The sequence below is a fragment of the Nyctibius grandis genome, chromosome 8 (assembly GCF_013368605.1).
Source record: "Nyctibius grandis isolate bNycGra1 chromosome 8, bNycGra1.pri, whole genome shotgun sequence".
Taxonomy (NCBI): domain Eukaryota; kingdom Metazoa; phylum Chordata; class Aves; order Nyctibiiformes; family Nyctibiidae; genus Nyctibius; species Nyctibius grandis.
In genome coordinates this window covers 44316353-44326125 of record NC_090665.1, presented here as the reverse complement: position 1 = coordinate 44326125, position 9773 = coordinate 44316353, and positions in this window count along the sequence as shown.

Genomic DNA, 9773 nt, shown 5'->3' with positions numbered 1-9773 from the left:
CCCCAGAGAGCAGCCCCTGGGATGGGGTCCTGGGTCCCCTCCCCAGCCCCATGCATCGCCCCCTCTTCTCCCCCCATCACCCCAGCAAGGGGCACGGGGTGTTCAGCTGCTCCCCCAGCCCACTCGGTACCAACAGCACCGTAACGGCACAGGGACATGGGGATGCCCGGCTGCTCCCCCAGCCCGCTCGGTACCGACAGCACCGTATCGGCACAGGGCTCCTCCTGTCCTGGTTAAACCTGCCTGAAAATATTTGGTTTCCCCCCCGAGCCGCAGGCACCGATGCCAGGCTCGGCAGCCGGGTAAAGCCTCCGCAAACTCCTCCGGAGCCGCTCCAATGCCTGCTGCATTTGAAGGACCTCTAACAGGGCTTACAATAAAAACCTTTTTTTTTTTTAATAACAAGGAAATACAATGCAAATCACCGTGTCACCACATCACCGATACAGCCTGTCGGGTTTTTTGGGGAGATGTTGTTCTATTTGTATTTGATTTACGTGCTTTTATAAGTAATTGACGGACAAGAGTGTGATCAAAGCTCCTCGCAGGCACAGGCAGCAAAAGTGTTGCCGTTGGAAAGCCAGGGGTGAAATAATTAAACAAATTCAACAGGCAATAAGGCCTCACTTTTTTTTGGTAAATAAGAATAACGAAGCACCAGAACAGAGCAAATGCTCGCAGCAGGCACCGAGCATCGGTATCAGCTGCTGCCCCTGCAGCGCTGGGGCCCCAGCGATCCATATTTTAGGCTGGACATGGGAAATGCTCATCCAAACCCTACACCCAGGTATGGGTGAGGCGGGACGGGTCGGTACCTCCACGAAGGCTGGGATGGAGCTGGTGGCCCAGCCCGGGGCAATGCTTGCCCACCGAGGGCTGGGAGCCTTTGGGGGATGGAGGAGCACCGTGATGGAGAGTCCCTCTGGAAGAAGATTGCTGTCCTGCTCTGACCCAGGCATTTGAGCCCACTGAGCACTAGCTGCTCCGCTGCTGGTATAAAACCTGCAATTCTCCATCGGCTTTTGGAGAGTGGGGAGGGGGTGTTCACTCTGCTGTGCCCCCACAACCTCTTCCATATGCCTTACGGGTAACTTTGCAAATCCAGATGCGATTAACTCCACTCATTTCCAGAAAAGAACATTTCCTTTAACACATTTTCTTTTTTTTTGGGACAGCAAATAAGATTCTTCTTCACCAAGATGGTTTTCCACCCGCTCGCAGCAGCCCAGGTGCCCTGTGAGGCTCGTGGGTGGCCAGATCGCGACAAGCATCCCCCAGCAGCTCTCCCCACCTTTAGCACGGAGGCTCGTCAGAGGCCTCTCCCTCCCTCCCTCCTCCGGACTGTTTGTTTCTGCCACCAGTGATGATGATCAATGCAGGGAAAATAATTCTTCCCTCGCTCCACGTCAGAGGGAGCAGCACAACTAGAAACACTTTAGGTGCTCGACCCACACTCAGGCCTCCACACAAAAGCTGCAAAGAGAGGGCTGATGTTTTCCAGGCCCAATTAGCATCGTGCTGGTAATTACGGCTTGCGGCGGCCGTCTTCCCCCAGCCCTTCGCCCCAGCACACCCAGGGAGCGCGCCCACGCAGACGCCCGCGTCGTCCTTCCTATCCATCACTGCATGCCCGTCTTTAACGGTTCTTCGCTGCGTGATGCTCAGAGAGTGGATAATTAGCCAAACGAATTAATTGACATTCATACTTGTAATTAGCAACCGGTTACAAGCAGCTATTCTCCTTGGGACAACTAAAATTTCTTGGGGACTGGCGTTAAAAACACGGTCAAATCGTTCAGGGTAAATAACGAGGGCCGGGCTCATGGCGCCCGGCTCCTTCCCTTGGCCCCAAAAGCCGCCGCGCCGTGAACAAGCCCATGCAGAAGCGAAGCAGGCTGTGAAACGTGCTGGAAACGCCGCGGCCGCGGCTGCTGCTCGGGAGGAGGAGGAGGAGAAGTTTCCAGCTCTGTCTGAAATCGCTGTGGGCAGATGGGCGGCCTCCAGCCCACAGCTCCCGCAGCTCCCCGGCTAACCCTTTCCACCCCCAGGTACCAGCGAGTTCCTGGTAGCGGAGACTGCTCCTGCAACACGATGGGAATTGGATGGCGTGAGTGTTAATTAAACCATTAATTACTGCTGAGCAAAAAAAAAAAAAAAAAAAAGTGACCTATTGGTTTCACCGCTCCTTGGAGCGGTCGGGAGGATGAATCGCTCGCTGGCTGGCAGCGGGAGAAGGGGCTGCGGTGTGAGTTGGGTCTTTGCTGAAACAGAGGTTATCTGGGCTATTAGGGGGACGCAGCCATGGCTGACCCCAGCAGCCCCGCGGGGCCAGAAGCCAGAAGCCAGACCCGCACTGGGGACGGGGCTGGTGCAGATCGAGCCAAGCAGCTGGGAGCGAGACCCCCAGCCCTTGACTTGCTGCCAGGGGAGACCATGATGCCAGAGGCTTGGTGATGCCTTCGGGGTGCCCCAGGCTGCTCCGTGTACCCCTAGCAGGGACCCCGCTCCCCGCCATGGGATGCACCCATCACCCGCATCCCTGGCTCCCAGGGGGCCAAGCATATCTCCCTCTCTGCAGGAGGATGGGGCGGGACCCAAGGTTGGGCTGCAGGTCTCTTCTCCCTGGAAAAATGCCCCCCAAAACTGGGGTGCCAGTGGGAAGAAGGGAGGGCAGCGGGGCAGGCACTGCTATGCAAACAGCTTGTTAGGAAAAAGGGGGAAAAAAATGATACTAATGCACCAGCTCAATAAATCAAACCCTCATGTCGTCGTGCTGCCTCGGGAGCTGCTGCAGCACTGGGGAGGAGAGCCACGCCGCCCACCCAGGCTGGGGGTCCCACGTGCCCCCCAGCAGGGCAGAAGGACCCCCCCAGCTGCTCGGGGTCTGGCACTCAGGGTCCTCTGCCCTGAACCACCCTCCCACCCTGCGGCCTCTGCTACCCCAGGGTGGCTGCAGCAGCACCCACTGCAGGACGGAGCGATGGGGGGACGGGACGGGGTGATGGGATGGGGTGATGAGATGGGGTGACAGGACAGGATGGGGTGATACAATGGGGTGATGGGATGGAGCGATGGGACAGGGTGACGGGATGGGGTGATGGGAGGGGGTGACGGCACCGCAGGAGCTGAGGTCTCCCCCAGAGAGGGGCTCTCCCCTGGTTCTGGTGCAGGATCAGGACCTCATCACTCTGCCAGGAGTCCTGTTCTTGGCTCCTCAGAGCTGTCAAAGCTCTAGATTTCCCTGGCAGCACTTGGAGTTTAAAGGCAGGGGAAAGGGAAGGGAAAGAAAGGCAGATGCAAGGGCTGGTCCAAGGAGCCATCACGCCACCCTCGCAGCTCTTCCACACCCCAGGAAGTTCTCAAACACAGAGGCTGCACAAGACAGCAGGAAGGTTAATTTTTCTTTAGCTGCAGGCAAAAAAAAATTCAATTACAAGGTAACCTATTTTTCAACTCCTCCATTGGTATTTACTGAATTTCCTAAGGCCGGCTCGCCCGCCCCGCGACGGCGAGGAGGAGGGAGGCCGCGTGCTGCCAGGCTAAGCCGGGCTCTGGCACGCGTGAGGTTTATTTTGGTGTTAAATCAAACATTAAAGCCCAGAGCGAGCGTGGTTGGTTTGAACGCTGGTCAGCAAACAGGACGGAGTGGGACATGGGGTAGTTGTGCGGTGTCCAGCCATGATGGGGATGGGGAGCAGCACAGGCTCCCTGGTGCTTGTGGGGCCAGCAGAAGCAGGACCTCCTGGAGAAGGTTTGGGACATGCCCAAAGGAACGGGCCTGCTGCTGGTGGTGGTGGCCCATGTGGGCAGGGACTGCCTGGAGGGGTCCAGGAGGACAGGGATAGCCCCGGGGGACCACGAGGGCAGGGAGAGTCCCAGGGGGGTGGCAAGGACAGGGACACCCCGGGGCACCTGGGGACAGGGACAGCCTGCGGGGTGTGGGAGGACAGGGACAGTCCCAGGGGGTCTGTGGAGACAGGGGTACCCAGGGGGACATGAGGACAGGGACGGGCTTGGGGGTCCCTGAGGACAGGGGCACCCCGGGGTGCCATGAACACTGCGACACCCCGGGGGGTACACACACAGGCACGGACACCCGTGGGCACAGGACACCCCGGGGGGGGCACACGGGGAAGGGACACCCGTGGGCACAGGACACCGGGGTGCACCGGGACAGGGACACCCCGGGGCGGGCACACGGGGACAGGACACCCGTGGGCACGGGACACCGGGGTGCACCGGGACAGGGACACCCCGGGGGGGGCACACGGGGACAGGAGACCCCCGCGGGCTCCAGCGGCACAGGCCCCCGTGGGCACACGGGCACAGGACACCGGGGGGTCCGTGCGGTACCGGCGCCGTCCGCGCCGCCGCGCGCCGCCAGGGGGCGCCGTTGCTCCGAGAGGCCGCGCTGCGCTCCCCCCCCCCCCGCCCCGCTCCCCCCTCCCCGCTCCCCGCGGCCGCCCCGGCCCAGCGCCCCGCCCCGCCCGGGCCGCACAGGCGCGGCCTTCCGGCGGCTGCGACCCGCCCGCCCACGGGGCCAGGCTCGGGGCCGGGGGGGGGGGGGACACGGAGCCCTCCGGCACCGCCGGGCCCCTGCGGGAGGGAACGGAGGGGGGAGAGGAGGAGGGGGCGGGGCGAGCGCTGCGCCAATCAGCGCGCGGCGGTTTCAAGAGGCCCCTTCCGCGCCCCGCCCCGCGCGCTGCCGGGGGGGGCGGCCCTGGGGGGCGGCCCCGCACCGCCAGCCCCGCACCGCCAGCCCCGCCACCGCCAGCTCCGCACCGCCAGCCCCGCTGCCCCCGTACCCCGCTCTCCGCCCCGCGCCAGCCCGAGGCGGGGGGGAGCGCGCACCCACGCGTGACCGTGCCCGGGGCCGTGGGGGGGGCGTGGGGCGCGGGCAGAGCAGGGCTTCGCCTCTGCTGCCCCCCTCCGCGGCCCTCACCCCTTGCTGAATGACAGGGACCTCCCCCAGCCCTTTATAAATAATGCATGATATTAATTATGCGATTTAATTAATCATGCGCGTACAGCATCCACCAGCAGATCGCTGCGACTCGCATCCCTCGTCACAAGCCTTTGGCCGGCCGGGTTCTGGCGAGCCCGCGGCCGACGAGCCGGCGTTGGGGAAGGCCCTGAACCCCGAGGAGCCGGTTATGGCACCGTCCGGCACGGCGAACGCGCGCCAACCCCCCTCCAACCGCCGGCACAGCTGCGCCCGTAAACAGGAAACCCCAACCCGGCGGCACCCAGAACCCCCAGCCCGCGGCGGGCCCGTGGCTGCTGCCGAGAAACGCCAGCGGCTGCGCAGGGGGCCGGGGTGGGCGAGGAGGTGGGTGGCAGCACCCACGGCCGCCGCCTGCGCCGAGGTCATTTGGATGCGAGCCATGCAGAGCTTGCCACCGCGCTGAGGTGTGGAAATGTCGCCCAGACGAGGAGGGGTTTCTTCCTGTGAGCCGGTCTGGGGAAAAAAAAAGCCTTGTTAGAAGATACAGAGAAATTTTAGACGCCAAATCGAGCCCCTCTCGATGGCTCCAGGAAGGCTGTGAAATGGAGGAGTTATTTTTGGGGGTGTTCATGGTGCCCCAGTGTGCTGGGAGCCCCTCTCCCGCCCTCCCCATCAGCATCACCAGCGGTCATCACGCCCCAGGGTTTGGCTTTGCCGTGGGAAAAGGGAATACCAGGCTGGCAGCAACCTGGACATAAAAAAATCTATAGTTTGGTCAAAATTAAAATTCAAAATCCAAACTTCCCACAGCGGTAGCAGTGCCTGGTGGGAGGAGAGTCCTGCAGACCGGCTCAGGCTCGGCGTGCCGTGCAGGAATGCAGCAGTGTGTCCGTCTGTGGCAAGACCCCACTGCACGGCCGTTGTGGGTAAGGGCCACGCTGCTTTCAGAGCTCGCGGGGCTGTTACAGCCCAACGTTAGCTGTTGGATAGACCCACACACCTTTGTAAGTGCAGGGCAAAATTAAGGATGGGGATTTTTTTTAACTTATTTATTTTTACAGGTGGTGTTCCAGCAGAACAGTCCCAAGGCATTGACGACCAGACATCCTCCCCAGCGATGGGCACTGGGTGGGAGCCGGTGGGCAGCGATGGACCAGGAGATTGGGGAAAGGACCAGGAGAAGGGGAGCTGCTCTAGGAGGTCAGGAAAGGCCGACTACCCACCCAAGCTTGAGGGCATTTTGGTATCGTCACCAGCCCCGGCGACAGGGGCTGAGGGCTCCTTCCTGCTCCGGGGCAGCCGGGGCTGGGTGCGGGGATGTCGCCAGCCCACGCCAGAGGCAATAAAGCGCCTGGAGTGATGCAGCAAAACAGGCTGGAGTCGCGTGTCGAAATAAATCATCATGGAGGCAAGGCAGAGAGGAGGAGGAGGTTTTCTGCTCTCGTGCCTCCCTGCATCGAACAAAGCCTCAGGCACCCCGGGCGGGCAGCGAGAGCCGGGGCAGGGTACAGCCATCCCGGGGCAGGGTACAGCCGTCCTGTGGCCCCGGCTGCCCCGGAGCAGAGCTGGCCCTGGCTGGGCGCTCCGGCGCTCCAGCTCTCCCAGGAGGTGTTTTTTCCATCCCTTCCCAGCTCCCTTGGCTTCACCTCGTGGCAGGCAGTGCACAGAGCTGCCAGGAGTGATAAAATGGCTGTCCCCCAAATTTATGGAGTTTATCTGTGAATAACTCTTGGAGGTGAAGTGGCTGTTGAGCCGGGGAGGAGGAGGGCTTTATTTCAGGATAAACTCCCCCAGGAGTGATGCTGCTTTTTCCAGCCCCACGTGCACACCCGGGATTTCCATGCCGGCCGGATGTTGCTCCCCGTGCTCCATTCGCACGGCGATCTTATCCTCCTCTCCCAAAAGAAAAGGTTGTATCGACCGGCTATGGAGCAGCATCCCCGATTCTGGGGAAGCACAGCTGAGGCTGAGCAGGCTGGAGCCTCCCCCTCGCCCTCCCTCCCCGCTCTGCCGCAGTAACATCCATCCTAAGTTTCTGAAGCCACTTCTAATTTTGGAGGCCGTTAGCGAAGCGGGTGATGTTGCAGCCAAACGAGACTGCCAATGTTTCCTTTCAAAGCTGCTTTCACTCCGAAGGACTCTTCTAGATGATTTGCTTTTAATAGCAGGCTGCAGGGTGCAACGCCCGGCTCGCGGCCTCCGTGGGAAGGGACCGGGTGGCGTTGGGCGCAGGATCGGGGCCGTGCATGGAGCCACACGCACGTCCATCGTGGGCCACAGCAGTGCACCATGTGCACCCCCTTCCCAGTTCAGACCAGCAAAGCTCCCCACTCCCTTGCAGAGCTCAACCCCCACAGCCCGTCCCTCCCTTCCCTCGCCCGCTGTCGGGGAAACCTTTAAGGCAAAGGGGGTCGTGATTGTGCTCATCGCTCAGGGGAGAAGGAAAGGCCGGAGGAGCCGGTGGAGAAACGGGAGCCAGCAAGGTCAGGGCACTAGTAGGTGTGAGTGCTTTGAAAAAAACCCAATTGCTGCTTCAGTTTAACCAGATTCAGGAAAATGAAGCTGAAGTGTGAAAAATGAAAGCGAAAAGATAGGAACCAACCCACGGCTATTTATTCTAAAAATACTGACCTAAATACTTAAGCGCACATATAAAAGTAGTTGTCTTTGCTGATTTCCTTTATGAGAATCTCCTGCTTTGGTTATTATTTCGCTCAGAAACCAGAAGATGAGGCTTTTCGGAGACACCGAGACCGTGTCCTAGCCTGGCACTCCCAAAGAGTTTGCCGTGTGCCCAAAACTCACCCGAAAGCCCAGCTTTGCAAGTCACTCGTTAAGGTAACGAGGCCCTGCGGTCAGCAGCCCACGCCTCCACCCATCAGGAGAGGCTTCGGCTGGCTCTCAGGCGATGGCTCTCATGTCCCTCGCCAGGTGGGAGGACGGCGGTGGCCAGGGGCACGCTGTGGGCATGGCAAAGCCCCGGAACCTGCGCCCCGGCATGAGCAGCGCTTGCAGCAGGACGGGAGGTTTTGGGGCAGAGGGGGCATTGGGGCATCAGCCCCTGCACGAAGCATCCCTTGGCTTGTGGCAGAGCTGGGCTGTTCTTCACATCTGGGCTGTTGTTCACACCTGGGCTGTTCACATCTTGGCTGTTGTTCACATCTGGGCTGTTGTTCCCCCCTCCCCGGGCCGTGGTTGCGGGCAGTCACGAGCCCCTGCCTCCTCCGCACTCATCTGGCAGCAGCCAGGGCAAGGATGCAAGGAGGCAGTCAACAGCCCGAGCGCTGAGCCTGGCTTAGTGTGAAGGCCCCCAGAGCCAGTGAGGCGGGGGGCATCGCAGAGGAGCATCGCCCCGATCGGATATTTTGGGGTTTCCCACATCCCTGGAGGTGTCTGGGCCAAGTACCGGGGTGGACAGCGAGGAAAACGCAGGTGTGGGAGGTGAGCATGGGCCCCTGAGCAAAGCACGGGCCGGTGAACGGGGACCCCTGCGCGGTCACGGCCCCCGATGCAGCACCATGGCCCCGCTCGGCATGTCCTTCCTCGGGAAGATCATGGAGGAGCATTGTGTGTGGAGGCAAAACGGCTGGAGGAGCGGGCAGGAGTGCTGGGTCAGCAAGTCGCGCAGGCTAGACACGAGTGATGAGCGCTCAGAGGGAGAACAGACCGCGCTTAAAGCAGGAAAGGTGAAAGCAGGTGGGGGGAGCGGCTGCCCGCCTGAAGGTTGGAGGGGGAGAGCCGGTCACAGCGTGTCCATGTGACAAAGTGAAGGTGCAAGCCAGGGAAACACCAACTCGATGAAAAGGCGCTTTTTTGCAGTTAGGAAAAGGGATTGCTCAGTGCAGGGAGGGAGCAGGGAAGGTCCCACGGTCCGTGGCCTGGGGACGAGCCTGATGTGTGCAGCATCCTGCAGCCCACGGGATGGAGGAGCGCCGGCCAGGTCCCCTCACTGCCTGCACGCGTGGCCGGGTGTCGAGCAGAGGCAGGGCCAGGCCTCCGAGCAGCCAGAGCTGGTTTTGAAACCTCAGAGGATGCCGCAGAGGCGAGTGTCCCGGAGGATGCTGGCTCCGATGGCCGGTTGCTGCCTGGGGAGCCTCTCCCCCAGCTCCCGAGGTCCCCCTTTCTCCCTAAAAGCTCCCAGGAGCGGCAGAGGAAACTCTCGCAGCCAGTCAGACCACAGCTCACCCCACAGCAGCTTTTTGCCTAAAATAAGGCTGCTAAAATAACCACACGTACTGCCACCGCGCTCACGGCACACTTACAGCTCCGCGCAGGCACGTGGCACCCGTCCACCCTGGTGGGGAGCACCCGCGGGGCCGGTGGCAGCAGGGGAGACGTCTGCCCTGGTGCGGGGTGCCGGTGGGGCGGCCGGCTCAGGGCACTGCCAGCGGCGCCTATCAGGCGGGGACAGACGGACAAGGTGACAGATAAGGGACTCAGCCCGGAGAAGAAACGGGAGCGATAGGACCCAAAGGCGCTGCCCCGGCGGAGCAAGGAGGCTCGAAAGCGGACCCAGCAGAGCTGGATTTAGATCCCGTAACGCCAGCCAGGCGCCCACTCCCCACCCAAACCCCTCCTCAGCGAGGGCAGGGGACAAGGAAACCACCGACATCGAACTGCAAATACTTGGTGCAATGGGGTTCCTGCTTCCCGAGGCAGCTGGCAGCCACTGCTACCCCAGCGAGGGAGCAACCCGTTGCTTGAGGACTGCTGAGGCTGGTGGCGGGGAGCACAGCTCGGGGGCCATCCCTGCAGGGTGGTGGATAGCCTGTAGAGGAGGAAACCCCAAGATGGGCACCATCCTGTTGTCTGTAGGGGCTGCAGGCAC